This window comes from Rattus norvegicus, chromosome 13 (genome assembly GCF_036323735.1).
Source record: "Rattus norvegicus strain BN/NHsdMcwi chromosome 13, GRCr8, whole genome shotgun sequence".
NCBI classification, from domain to species: Eukaryota; Metazoa; Chordata; class Mammalia; order Rodentia; family Muridae; genus Rattus; species Rattus norvegicus.
The window spans coordinates 82,153,671-82,168,564 of record NC_086031.1 but is presented as its reverse complement, the minus strand read 5'-3'; the positions used below and the strand labels follow the sequence as shown (position 1 = coordinate 82,168,564).

Sequence of the window (14,894 nt, the reverse complement as noted above, 5' to 3'; positions counted from 1 at the left end):
ATCTCTTTATACAATCTTCTAGCCTGTGCCTTTTAGTGAGAGAACTGAGACTCTTAATATTCAGAGTTATTACTGAAAGTTTTGTACTGACTCCTGCCATTTTGCTCATTTTATTGTGTGTGGATCCCCCCTACACACACACACACACACACACACACACACACACACACACACGTTCTATCATTCTAGCATGGCTTAAGCCTTCCTGTGGCTTCATGGGTGGGTTTGTTTTTCTCTTCAGACTGCAGGATTCCTTTGAGTAGCTTCTGTAGAACTGGCTTAGTGCTCATAAATCTCTTTAGACTATTTTTATCATGGGGAGTTTCCTCCCATTGTGGCATAGTTTACTGGGCATAATATTCTATACTGGCAGTTGTTATCTTTCAGAACTTGAAGTACATTATTCCAAGTCCTTACAGCATTTAATGCTCCAGTCGAATAATCCAGTGTTTTGCTGATTCCACTTTTACAGATAGCTTCATGTTTCCCATTGTCAGTTTCAATATACTTCATTCTGTATATTTAGTGTCTAATTAGAATGTGATATAAAATTCTTTTCTGGTTTTTCTGTGTAGTGTCCTAAATGTCTTGTATATGGATTGTTACCTCTTTTCCTAACTCTTGAGAAATCTTTTGTTATGATACCTTTAAAAATGTTCACTGTAGCTTTCTTCTGGTACATCCATTACCTGTAGATCTGGTCTTTTCAAGGTGTGTTGAATTTATCTCAAGGTTCCCACTGGTGACTTATTATTTGATCAGTGTCCTTTCAGGGTTGTCCAGTTCCTCCGCTTCTTCTTCAAGCTCCTGTCCTCTCCTTAGAGAGGACAGATGAGATTTGCCAGAGTTTTTTTAATCTGGTGTACTGTGGTTTTCATTTCCAGCATTTCAGAGTGGGTTTTCTTCGATGTATCAACCTTTTTGTTGAAGCCTTCTTTCATATAACCCATCACCTTCTTTATTTTGTTCAGCTGTCTGTGTCTTTTCACACACTTAAAATCTCTATTGTGAGTTTTCTGAGATTCCCTCTAGCTGACTTCAGTAGCTGCCATTCTTTTAAGGTTAATAATTTTTGGAAGAGTTGTGCTGTCTTGTTTTTCATGTTTCTTATGTTACTGTGTTGGTATTTATGCATCTGGTGTTATTTTGCTGGTTGGTTTATTTTTTTAAATCAGCTATATTCCTTCAGTTGAAGTATTTGCAATGTTCACATGGGACTTGGATGAGCATATAATTGGGAAAATAATTCTTCAGTCTAGGAGCTCACCGTGCCTGGTATAAGCTCTATATTATTCTCTGAGTGGGCTATTACTGAGAGAGCAGCCACAGCTGCTTGCTATCCCCACTCTGCAAACGTTAGAGTAGTTGATAGATAATTGCCTCCCTTAACTTCAGTAACTGCTGGAACACAAACAATCAAATGTGGAGTACTCAGATCTCAGTGAACAAGATTAGAGAGGAGGAGGGAAGTGGGGTGGGTAAGGATAAGGGTTAAGTATTAGATGGGTTTTGAAAAGAAATAAGATGAGTAGAACAGCGTGTGGGGGGAGTTGGGATACCGTTATGGTCCACAGATTTTAGAGTGTGTTACATTCATGAAAGATTACAATTAAAAGGAAGGGGGAGATGGTAAGGACGAAAGAAGGAAAGACAGGAATAAGAGAGAGGGTGTATATAAGATGTGGCTGAGGAGGATAGTGAAGACGGAGCTACCGGAAACTACGTGGAGAAACAACAATCCTGAAATCTAACTGAGCAATATACGAACAAAACAAATGAAAGAGCAAATCCGGGAAGTCCGACACCCGCGGATCCCAGCCCGCAGCAGCTCTCTGCTCCCAGACCCGGTGAGAGAGAGACCCAACCGCCTGGTCAGGTGGGCACTCCTGAGGCTGCAGAGCGGAAGAGACCACCAACACTGCTCACCCCTGCCCACATCCCTGGCCCAAGAGGAAACTGTATAAGGCCTCTGGGCTCCCGTGGGGGAGGGCCCAGGAGCGGCAGGACCCCTGCCAGAGACACCACCGGACCCTGAAGGAAACAGACCGGATAAACAGTTCTCTGCACCCAAATCCCGTGGGAGGGAGAGCTAAACCTTCAGAGAGGCAGACAAGCCTGGGAAACCAGAAGAGACTGCTCCCTGCACACACATCTCGGACGCCAGAGGAAAAAGCCAAAGACCATCTGGAACCCTGGTGCACTGAAGCTCCCAGAAGGGGCGGCACAGGTCTTCCTGGTTGCTGCCGCTGCAGAGAGCCCCTGGGCAGCACCCCACGAGCGAACCTGAGCCTCGGGACCACAGGTAAGACCAAATTTTCTGCTGCAAGAAAGCTGCCTGGTGAACTCAAGACACAGGCCCACAGGAACAGCTGAAGACCTGTAGAGAGGAAAAACTACACGCCCGAAAGCAGAACACTCTGTCCCCATAACTGACTGAAAGAGAGGAAAACAGGTCTACAGCACTCCTGACACACAGGCTTATAGGACAGGCTAGCCACTGTCAGAAATAGCAGAACAAAGTAACACTAGAGATAATCTGATGGCGAGAGGCAAGCGCAGGAACCCAAGCAACAGAAACCAAGACTATATGCCATCATCGGAGCCCAATTCTCCCACCAAAACAAACATGGAATATCCAAACACACCAGAAAAGCAAGATCTAGTTTCAAAATCATATTTGATCATGATGCTGGAGGACTTCAAGAAAGACATGAACACACTTAGGGAAACACAGGAAAACATTAATAAACAAGTAGAAGCCTACAGAGAGGAATCGCAAAAATCCCTGAAAGAATTCCAGGAAAACACAATCAAACAGTTGAAGGAATTAAAAATGGAAATAGAAGCAATCAAGAAAGAACACATGGAAACAACCCTGGATATAGAAAAACAAAAGAAGAGACAAGGAGCTGTAGATACAAGCTTCACCAACAGAATACAAGAGATGGAAGAGAGAATCTCAGGAGCAGAAGATTCCATAGAAATCATTGACTCAACTGTCAAAGATAATGTAAAGCGGAAAAAGCTACTGGTCCAAAACATACAGGAAATCCAGGACTCAATGAGAAGATCAAACCTAAGGATAATAGGTATAGAAGAGAGTGAAGACTCCCAGCTCAAAGGACCACTAAATATCTTCAACAAAATCATAGAAGAAAACTTCCCTAACCTAAAAAAAGAGATACCCATAGACATACAAGAAGCCTACAGAACTCCAAATAGATTGGACCAGAAAAGAAACACCTCCCGTCACATAATTGTCAAAACACCAAACGCACAAAATAAAGAAAGAATATTAAAAGCAGTAAGGGAAAAAGGTCAAGTAACATATAAAGGGAGACCTATCAGAATCACACCAGACTTCTCGCCAGAAACTATGAAGGCCAGAAGATCCTGGACTGATGTTATACAGACCCTAAGAGAACACAAATGCCAGCCCAGGTTACTGTATCCAGCAAAACTCTCAATTAACATTGATGGAGAAACCAAGATATTCCATGACAAAACCAAATTTACACAATATCTTTCTACAAATCCAGCACTACAAAGGATAATAAATGGTAAAGCCCAACATAAGGAGGCAAGCTATACCCTAGAAGAAGCAAGAAACTAATCGTCTTGGCAACAAAACAAAGAGAATGAAAGCACACAAACATAACCTCACATCCAAATATGAATATAACGGGAAGCAATAATCACTATTCCTTAATATCTCTCAATATCAATGGCCTCAACTCCCCAATAAAAAGACATAGATTAACAAACTGGATACGCAACGAGGACCCTGCATTCTGCTGCCTACAGGAAACACACCTCAGAGACAAAGACAGACACTACCTCAGAGTGAAAGGCTGGAAAACAACTTTCCAAGCAAATGGTCAGAAGAAGCAAGCTGGAGTAGCCATTCTAATATCAAATAAAATCAATTTTCAATTAAAAGTCATCAAAAAAGATAAGGAAGGACACTTCATATTCATCAAAGGAAAAATCAACCAAGATGAACTCTCAATCCTAAATATCTATGCTCCAAATACAAGGGCACCTACATACGTAAAAGAAACCTTACTAAAGCTCAAAACACACATTGCACCTCACACAATAATAGTGGGAGATTTCAACACCCCACTCTCATCAATGGACAGATCATGGAAACAGAAATTAAACAGTGATGTCGACAGACTAAGAGAAGTCATGAGCCAAATGGACTTAACGGATATTTATAGAACATTCTATCCTAAAGCAAAAGGATATACCTTCTTCTCAGCTCCTCATGGTACTTTCTCCAAAATTGACCATATAATTGGTCAAAAAACAGGCCTCAACAGGTACAGAAAGATAGAAATAATCCCATGCGTGCTATCGGACCACCACGGCCTAAAACTGGTTTTCAATAACAATAAGGGAAGAATGCCCACATATACGTGGAAATTGAACAATGCTCTACTCAATGATAACCTGGTCAAGGAAGAAATAAAGAAAGAAATTAAAAACTTTTTAGAATTTAATGAAAATGAAGATACAACATACTCAAACTTATGGGACACAATGAAAGCTGTGCTAAGAGGAAAACTCATAGCGCTGAGTGCCTGCAGAAAGAAACAGGAAAGAGCATATGTCAGCAGCTTGACAGCACACCTAAAAGCTCTAGAACAAAAAGAAGCAAATACACCCAGGAGGAGTAGAAGGCAGGAAATAATCAAACTCAGAGCTGAAATCAACCAAGTAGAAACAAAAAGGATCATAGAAAGAATCAACAGAACCAAAAGTTGGTTCTTTGAGAAAATCAACAAGATAGATAAACCCTTAGCCAGACTAACGAGAGGACACAGAGAGTGCATCCAAATTAACAAAATCAGAAATGAAAAGGGAGACATAACTACAGATTCGGAGGAAATTCAAAAAATCATCAGATCTTACTATAAAAACCTATATTCAACAAAATTTGAAAATCTTCAGGAAATGGACAATTTCCTAGACAGATACCAGGTATCAAAGTTAAATCAGGAACAGATAAACCAGTTAAACAACCCCATAACTCCTAAGGAAATAGAAGCAGTCATTAAAGGTCTCCCAACCAAAAAGAGCCCAGGTCCAGACGGGTTTAGTGCAGAATTCTATCAAACCTTCATAGAAGACCTCATACCAATATTATCCAAACTATTCCACAAAATTGAAACAGATGGAGCCCTACCGAATTCCTTCTACGAAGCCACAATTACTCTTATACCTAAACCACACAAAGACACAACAAAGAAAGAGAACTTCAGACCAATTTCCCTTATGAATATCGACGCAAAAATACTCAATAAAATTCTGGCAAACCGAATTCAAGAGCACATCAAAACAATCATCCACCATGATCAAGTAGGCTTCATCCCAGGCATGCAGGGATGGTTTAATATACGGAAAACCATTAACGTGATCCATTATATAAACAAACTGAAAGAACAGAACCACATGATCATTTCATTAGATGCTGAGAAAGCATTTGACAAAATTCAACACCCCTTCATGATAAAAGTCCTGGAAAGAATAGGAATTCAAGGCCCATACCTAAACATAGTAAAAGCCATATACAGCAAACCAGTTGCTAACATTAAACTAAATGGAGAGAAACTTGAAGCAATCCCACTAAAATCAGGGACTAGACAAGGCTGCCCACTCTCTCCCTACTTATTCAATATAGTTCTTGAAGTTCTAGCCAGAGCAATCAGACAACAAAAGGAGATCAAAGGGATACAGATCGGAAAAGAAGAGGTCAAAATATCACTATTTGCAGATGACATGATAGTATATTTAAGTGATCCCAAAAGTTCCACCAGAGAACTACTAAAGCTGATAAACAACTTCAGCAAAGTGGCTGGGTATAAAATTAACTCAAATAAATCAGTTGCCTTCCTCTATACAAAAGAGAAACAAGCCGAGAAAGAAATTAGGGAAACGACACCCTTCATAATAGACCCAAATAATATAAAGTACCTCGGTGTGACTTTAACCAAGCAAGTAAAAGATCTGTACAATAAGAACTTCAAGACACTGAGGAAAGAAATTGAAGAAGACCTCAGAAGATGGAAAGATCTCCCATGCTCATGGATTGGCAGGATTAATATAGTAAAAATGGCCATTTTACCAAAAGCAATCTACAGATTCAATGCAATCCCCATCAAAATACCAATCCAATTCTTCAAAGAGTTAGACAGAACAATTTGCAAATTCATCTGGAATAACAAAAAACCCAGGATAGCTAAAGCTATCCTCAACAATAAAAGGACTTCAGGGGGAATCACTATCCCTGAACTCAAGCAGTATTACAGAGCAATAGTGATAAAAACTGCATGGTATTGGTACAGAGACAGACAGATAGACCAATGGAATAGAATTGAAGACCCAGAAATGAACCCACACACCTATGGTCACTTGATTTTTGACAAAGGAGCCAAAACCATCCAATGGAAAAAAGATAGCATTTTCAGCAAATGGTGCTGGTTCAACTGGAGGTCAACATGTAGAAGAATGCAGATCGATCCATGCTTATCACCCTGTACAAAGCTTAAGTCCAAGTGGATCAAGGACCTCCACATCAAACCAGACACACTCAAACTAATAGAAGAAAAACTAGGGAAGCATCTGGAACACATGGGCACTGGAAAAAATTTCCTGAACAAAACACCAATGGCTTATGCTCTAAGATCAAGAATCGACAAATGGGATCTCATAAAACTGCAAAGCTTCTGTAAGGCAAAGGACACTGTGGTTAGGACAAAACGGCAACCAACAGATTGGGAAAAGATCTTTACCAATCCTACAACAGATAGAGGCCTTATATCCAAAATATACAAAGAACTCAAGAAGTTAGACCGCAGGGAAACAAATAACCCTATCAAAAAATGGGGTTCAGAGCTAAACAAAGAATTCACAGCTGAGGAATGCCGAATGGCTGAGAAACACCTAAAGAAATGTTCAACATCTTTAGTCATAAGGGAAATGCAAATCAAAACAACCCTGAGATTTCACCTCACACCAGTGCGATTGGCTAAGATCAAAAACTCAGGTGACAGCAGATGCTGGCGAAGATGTGGAGAAAGAGGAACACTCCTCCATTGTTGGTGGGATTGCAGACTGGTAAAACCATTCTGGAAATCAGTCTGGAGGTTCCTCAAAAAATTGGACATTGAACTGCCTGAGGATCCAGCTATACCTCTCTTGGGCATATACCCAAAAGATGCCTCAACATATAAAAGAGACACGTGCTCCACTATGTTCATCGCAGCCTTATTTATAATAGCCAGAAGCTGGAAAGAACCCAGATGCCCTTCAACAGAGGAATGGATACAGAAAATGTGGTACATCTACACAATGGAATATTACTCAGCTATCAAAAACAACGAGTTTATGAAATTCGTAGGCAAATGGTTGGAACTGGAAAATATCATCCTGAGTGAGCTAACCCAATCACAGAAAGACATACATGGTATGCACTCATTGATAAGTGGCTATTAGCCCAAATGCTTGAATTACCCTAGATCCCTAGAACAAACGAAACTCAAGACGGATGATCAAAATGTGAATGCTTCACTCCTTCTTTAAATGAGGAAAAAGAATACCCTTGGCAGGGAGGGGAGAGGCAAAGATTAAAACAGAGACTGAAGGAACACCCATTCAGAGCCTGCCCCACATGTGGCTCATACATATACAGCCACCCAATTAGACAAGATGGATGAAGCAAAGAAGTGCAGACCGACAGGAGCCGGATGTAGATCGCTCCTGAGAGACACAGCCAGAATACAGCAAATACAGAGGCGAATGCCAGCAGCAAACCACTGAACTGAGAATAGGTCCCCTATTGAAGGAATCAGAGAAAGAACTGGAAGAGCTTGAAGGGGCTCGAGACCCCAAAAGCACAACAATGCCAAGCAACCAGAGCTTCCAGGGACTAAGCCACTACCTAAAGACTATACATGGACTGACCCTGGACTCTGACCCCATAGGTAGCAATGAATATCCTAGTAAGAGCACCAGTGGAAGGGGAAGCCCTGGGTCCTGCTAAGACTGAACCCCCAGTGAACTAGACTGTTGGGGGGAGGACGGCAATGGGGGGAGGGTTGGGAGGGGAACACCCATAAGGAAGGGGAGGGGGGAGGGGGATGTTTGCCCGGAAACCGGGAAAGGGAATAACACTCGAAATGTATATAAGAAATACTCAAGTTAAAAAAAAAAAATTTAAGATTAAAAAAAAAAAAAAAGAAAGAAAGAGCAAATCCATCAGAGGCATGTGTGCAAGCATGAACATTAAATAATAGAAAATAAAAAACAAAAGGTGCTTGTGGAGCAGGCTGCTGGCACAGCTCTGCTGAGTTGAAAGGTGGCATCCTCAGATCCCCCTGACTCTGTAAGGTTCCATGTGCTGCTGTGTGAGGAGGAGAGAGTGGGAACCACTAGTCTTTGCAGCCTGTGTTCCTGGGGTTCTGGGAATAGGGGGGAGTGGAGTTCTAAGTCCCTTCCTGATAGGACTGCTGAACCTCCTCCCTATCTCCACTTTATTTTTTGAGGCAGAATCTCTCACTAAACCTGAAATTCACCATCTCAGCTAAACTGGAGAGCCAGAAAGACTCCAGGATCTGCCTGTTCTGGCCCCAATGCGCTTCATCTCAGGCTGAGGTTTCAGATGTGTGCCCTGGCACCCAGCTTTTCCCATGGTGCTAGGACTTGAACTTGGGTCCTCATACTTGGCATCAGGCACTTTACTGTGAGCCATCTCTACAACCCTAAGCCAACACTAAATGATGAGCTCTTTAGCCATCAGGTGAAGTCACGCACATTAGCTCGATTTTGTACTTGAGGAAAGTGAATTTTAAGTTAAGAAACTTTAGGCTGACAAGCTATTGGATGCTGAGCACTGAGAAACACCATGTGGATAAACTTCACACTGCGTTACCTCATTGGGCCTGAGGATTCCCCCTTCTAATCTTGATTTACCCTATCCCCTAAGCATCCCCTTCAGCGATGACTTGCTCTGCTTAAAATACTGCTGCACATTGGGTTATACTTTAGGGCATCTTTGAAAGCCACTTTGATGGGAATTGGCCAAGGAGGAATTCCTAAGCCTGAGAAAGCTCCCTCAAAGAGGGTGGGCACTTAGGCCAGGGATGGGACAGGACAGCAGGCTAAGTGTGAGGGACAGACGGACTGAAGTGAGGGAGTGGGAGTGAGAAGGGAAGAAAGGCTGGATGCGACAGACATTACCTCACCAGGAACAAATACTCCAGGGCTGGAACTCGGCTTAATAATCCTGTTACTAGGGCAACAGTAAAAGAACCTATCTCAGAGAGAACCCAGCATAGCCTGTTTGTGCACAGAAGAGGCTCTGAGTTCGGAAAATAGGTAGAAGGAAGCGACCAAATAATTCAGGAGGAGGGGCTGGACCTCCGGAGAACATCTCATTGGCCTTTGCCCTCTACAACACTGAGAGAGTAAAAGCACATAGAGCTGGCTTGGTGGGAGGGCAGCCTGTAAGATCGATGGCAAAGAAACTGTTAACCTCAGAACAGATCACCAATTATATTCCTAATACCTAGGCCAATCAAATGACACTCAGAAGTGGAGATCACCTTCCCCATCTGCCATCATGGGAACTCTCATATAGAAAAGTTCCTTTAAGGGAATGTCTGGCAACAGAAGCAAAGTGCTTCAAAGCTGACTCAGTTTGCCTCCAATATGGTATCACTGGATAATGTGATAAAGGTCTTAATGTCTTAAAGGTCATTTCAGCCTCTCTGAAGAGGGAAGTGAAGGGAAATCCATCCATGCTCAAGGAGTTGGAGGCCACAAGTTCATGCTCTGCTCTGTGTAAGGCCCCTGGCGGAGTAAGCCTTCTTCCTATGACCAGGCTACCCAGAGTGTTCTCATGCCTTCAGCAAGGCTATCAGGACAAGACAGTCTCATTATTTGATTCATCTCGTTCATAGCCATTCCAGTAAGAAAAAAGATAGCCCTTATCTTTGAGACATTATGACCAAACTTGGGCAAAAATGATGTTGTTCTTTCTAATCTCCCCAAATGCACACCTGGTGTGTAATGATTTCTATGTGCTTGGCCCAGGGAGTGGCACTATTAGAAAGTGTGGCCCTGTTGGAGTAGGTGTGGCCTTGTTGGAGTAGGTGTGTCACTGTGTGTGGGGGCTTTAAGACCCTCATCCTAGCTGCCTGGAAGCCAGGCTTCTGCTAGCAGCCTTCAGATGAAGATGTAGAACTCTCAGCTCCTCCTGCACCATGGCTACTTTGATGATACTGGACTGAACCTCTGAACCTGTGAGCCAGGTGCAATTAAATGTTGTCCTTATAAGAGTTGCCTTGGTCGGGGTTGGGGATTTAGCTCAGTGGTAGAGCGCTTGCCTAGGAAGCGCAAGGCCCTGGGTTTGGTCCCCAGCTCCGAAAAAAAGGAAAAAAAAAAAAAAGAGTTGCCTTGGTCACGGTGTCTGTTCACAGCAGTAAAACCCTAACTAAGACAGAAGTTGGTACCAGGAACTGGGGTATTGCTGTGTTAGGAAGAATGTGGATTTTGGGACTTTGGACTTAGAAATCCGTGGAATGCTTTACCAGAGGTTTAATGGGCCATCATAGTAGGAGTAGAAGATTTTGTTAGTAAGAGTGATTTAAACTGTGCAAACCTGGCTCAAGAGGTTTCAGTGGAGAAGAATTTCAGTACGTGGCCTGAAGACTGTTTTTGTGGTATTTTGATAAAGAATATGGTTTTTGCTCTTGTCTGAAGAGTCAGCCTGAGGCTAAGGTGAAGAGACTTGGATTAACTGCATTGACAAAGGAAGCCTCAGAAACGCCCAGCAGAGCCTTTGCTCTCTGGCTGAGTCTCATGAACAGCATTTCGAGCAAACGTAGCAACCTTAGAAAGGAAAAATATGAAATATATGGTTTAAATATTAAAGAGGCACTAGGAAGTAGTTGAATCCTATGTTCTAGGAGATAGCCATTAAGGGTGTAGGAGTTTGGGGCAAGATCCTACCTAACTAAATTTAGATCCAGAAATGATGGTACACACATTTAATCCCTGGAGATAAAGCCAAACAGATCTCCTAGATCAAGGTCAGCCTGGGACAAATTCTAGGTGAAGAAAAGCTTAAGTCCAGTGGTAGTATACACCTTTAATCCCAGCATTGATAAATAGAATGGGGGTGGGGGAGCATGTTCCAGCACCAGCAAGCAGCAGAACTCTGAATGCAGGACCAGGTAGAGGAGGCCCCATTTAACATCTCCCAGACACACAGACTCAAAGTTCTCTTCTTTCCAGACATCTTTCTTGAGGGACAATGGAAATATACAGAACTGGACATATCTTAGTCCTTTCTTGGGCTACGGCTTCACAAGCCTACATAGGTTCTAGATCTCAGCCAAAGACCACGCAGAGGCTTCTTCTATTACCTTAGGGTTTCAGTTTCAAGTATCACTCTGAAGATGGGTTGCTGAGGATAGCACCCCTGGTTACAGAGAGATTGCTACCAGGACAGTCCTGGTAGACACCAATTTTCCCAATGGACATAGCATATTCTAGATGATCTTGGAAGGAGTTCTTTAAGAAAAACTGGACTAGATCAAAATCTGGGGGGAATTGGATACCCTAAGTGGCTCTTTTGCCAAAATCATCAAACTGTTACCTCCCTTAAATATAACCCATGTTTAACTGCTAAGAAAGAAAATATAATTATACCTGTAGCACTGATAGCTAACTCCACTGAAGCCTCGGTTGACCCCAGTCACGCTTTTAATAAACTGGCATATCCATTTCTCATTGCCTTCTTCCTAGACAAATAAAAGCATGCCCAAGTCAACTTCCCTTAGCACCTGAAGCAAGACAGCTGTGCAGCATTCTCAGTAGCAATCATATAGGAGGGGTTGACCCTGTGTAAGTGCCTACCTTGGCCTTAAGTGTTAAGCATCTGTCCTCCACGTTGACAACTGCTTCTTGTTGCAGTTTTAAAGCTGTGAGGGCCCTCCGCAGCCTGCCCTCTTTATTTCTAGGACAAAAGTTGGGACATAGGGAATTCACATCCGATCACTCTGGGAGAACGTCTGCGTCTCTGATATGGTAATTTGCCATGTATCACTTTCCCTGTCATCATGTTAGAAACTGTCTTGTAGTCCACCAGAGATCCATCTGGAGGTATTCTGGAGCCAAGAAGGGACCGTTACAGTGGGAATGTTCCATCAGATATAGTTAAAAGCAGGATCCTGCCTATGGCCACTCAGCTGCTATGACCGTACTGATAGGAGGGCCTAGGGAGCTGACCTGACCCCTCACTGGCCTCCTGGAAGAATGGACCATGGCTACCTAATGGGCAGAGGTGGGCTGGTGAAAGAGGGCAGCCCAACTGTATTTGTGTGTGTGTGTGTGTGTGTGTGTGTGTGTGTGTGTGTGTGTGTGTGTGTGTGTATGTGTGTGTGTGTAAGGTCAGTTTCGGTGTCCTTCATCAGGTGCAGCCTACCTTGTTCTTTGATCCAGAGTCTCTCTCAGTGGCCTGGGAGTTTCTGATTAAGTATGCCAGGCTGGCCAGCCAGCAAGCCCCAGAGATCCACTTCTGCTTCCTTCCCAGTGCTGTGATTACAAGCTCTTTAACATGGGTTCTGAAGACTCAGATCCACGTGACAAACACTTTACTGACTGAGCCAGATGATTCTCCCCTGCCCTCTCACAATATTTATTCAACTATCACAATGACCACACTTTTAGAAAGCGGGTCTAACCTCTCCAAGTTTCGATGCACCCATGAGTGTTGAGGCTTCAGGATTAGAAACTGTATAGCTACTTCACACAAAAGGGATGACTGGGGTTGAACATTCCAGGGAGTTAGACGTGGCTGGTTACTGCCACTCAGTAACCTTTAGCCTGGCTTATTTACTTTGGCTTTTGAAAGGGAGAGTGCTCCTCATAGTATGGCCAAACAGATAAGGCCAGGTCTGATGCCACTGTCCTGAAGTCAAAAGTGCTGGAAAGTGAAATGAGGCAACCTGGAGTCCTGGTCCTCTGAGGAAAAGAAGACTCTAGGAGAGAGAATGGTGTAAAAAGTAAGGTGGAAGAGCTGGTGGTGTGGCTTACTTGATACCATGCCTGATGACCTGAGTTCAGTTCCCGGAACCCACATGGTGGAAGAGAGCTGCTACAAGTTACCCTTTGACTTCCATGTACACTTATGCCCCACAAACACGCACATGCCACAAATACACACACATAAACACTGTAAATAAAACACACACATAAACACTGTAAATAAAACGTTCGTCAAACAGAGAAAGAGTAGAGTCACGGGCAGGAGCATTCTGGAGCTTTAGAGGTCAGTCAGTGACTATCACTCTTGGGAACATCTCATAAAGTGTCCTAGGATGCTCGACCTGAGCAGGGGCTGCACTCCCAGAGGATATGGCTACTGTGAAGATTAATCCCATTCTATTACATGATCTAAATTTATCTCATATGCAATGTTCTAATATTGAGGGAGGGACTTGTTTATGGTTTTTAAACCGATTTTTTTTTAATTATAAAGAAAGGTTGGCTTCCCTACAATTAAATCTTGCTTCAATTAGGAAAACTATCATTTAGGTCATTACATTAAGTGTTTGAAATTTCTGCTTGAAGAAGGTCACTTTCAATTTAGTAAACATCCCTAAGTCATCATGTTAATTCCCAGCCAGTCACCCAAGAAATGCTGAGTCAGGAAACATAACCAAGCATTAGCTAACTAGCCATGAATCCACTTGACTTTATTAATTTCTCTCTTGGCAGAGAAGCAAGAAAAAGAAGCAAACCATCAGAGACATTCACGCATCATTCATTCAATAAATATTTATTAAATGCCTAGTGCCAGGCACTATGCTAAGCTAAATATAGGTTTCATTGAGTCAATATTCCTACCTATATTATACGTGAAGTTTTCTAAAGAATAAGGTACTACTTTCCATAAATAAACTCCCATTGGACTCCCAAGATGCTGTATCTTCATTTCTGACCTCATGCCTTCCCCGACAGAGAGGGTTACACACCCCAGAGAGAGCTTCCAGACGCCATTCCTCTAGAGATTCCACTCGTCTGTCAAGCACTTAATGAGCAGAAGCTCATGAAGACTCACAGGGGAAACACTAGACCTGTACTCACTGTGTTTAAAGTCCTAGGGAAATACAAGTAATAAGAAATAACTCACATTCTCACACTCACAATAACTCACATTATCACACTCACGGTTGTTGCTGTTGTTGTTATTGTTGTTGTTGTGCTTTTGGGCTTTGTTTTAAGGGGAGTAACTTATAACTGTTCAAAAAAGTCTTTTTAAAATACTAATGTGTACAGGAATGTGCACGTGCGTGTGTGTGTGTGTGTGTGTGTTAGTGTGTGCTTGGAGTGTTCATATCAGCTCCACATGGAGGTGTCAGAGAGGATTTGCTAGATGTGAGTCCTTAATTCATCCATAATGGGAACATACACACACACACACACACACACACACACACACACACACACACACACTCCAAATGTAGACAAGGATGGGTATAACCTAGAAATAAAATCTTGGAGTCTCACCTTATCAGAGGATTTATTACAAAAGAGGCAAACCCCTTTCCTATCTTCTAAAAACAACTTGCACCCCTTAAAATTTAGAACCCAAGAGAAGACCTGCTCTGAGAGATGATCATCAGAAAGGATAACAGGGCTGGAGACATCCCCAGTTCCCCTTATGGATGAATTAAGGGCTCACATCTAGCAAATCCTCTCTGACACCTCCATGTGGAGCTGATATGAACACTCCAAGCACACACTAACACACACACACACACATACGGTGCCCTCGTGTGTGTCCCCCCACACCCACATGCCCGACTCCTCCAGAGAGCGAG

The 14,894-nt window shown here is 42.7% G+C and overlaps 1 long non-coding RNA gene across 7 annotated transcripts in view; it reads right to left on the bottom strand.

Annotated features, from left to right (window-relative positions):
- Positions 1 to 14,894, bottom strand: part of LOC108352569 (uncharacterized) — a 43,262-nt gene that overhangs the window by 28,222 nt on the left and 146 nt on the right. For 3 of the 7 annotated variants that reach the window (XR_005492621.2, XR_005492624.2, XR_001840896.3), the window contains exons 1-2: positions 11,926 to 14,894; positions 11,719 to 11,810 (exon numbers count right to left, since the gene is read on the bottom strand). This is a non-coding gene — a long non-coding RNA (uncharacterized LOC108352569). Of the gene's footprint in view, positions 1 to 10,519; positions 10,897 to 11,718; positions 11,811 to 11,925 lie in introns of those variants that run through there. The other 4 variants (XR_005492623.2, XR_010057096.1, XR_005492625.2 and 1 more) reach the window with 3 other exon arrangements.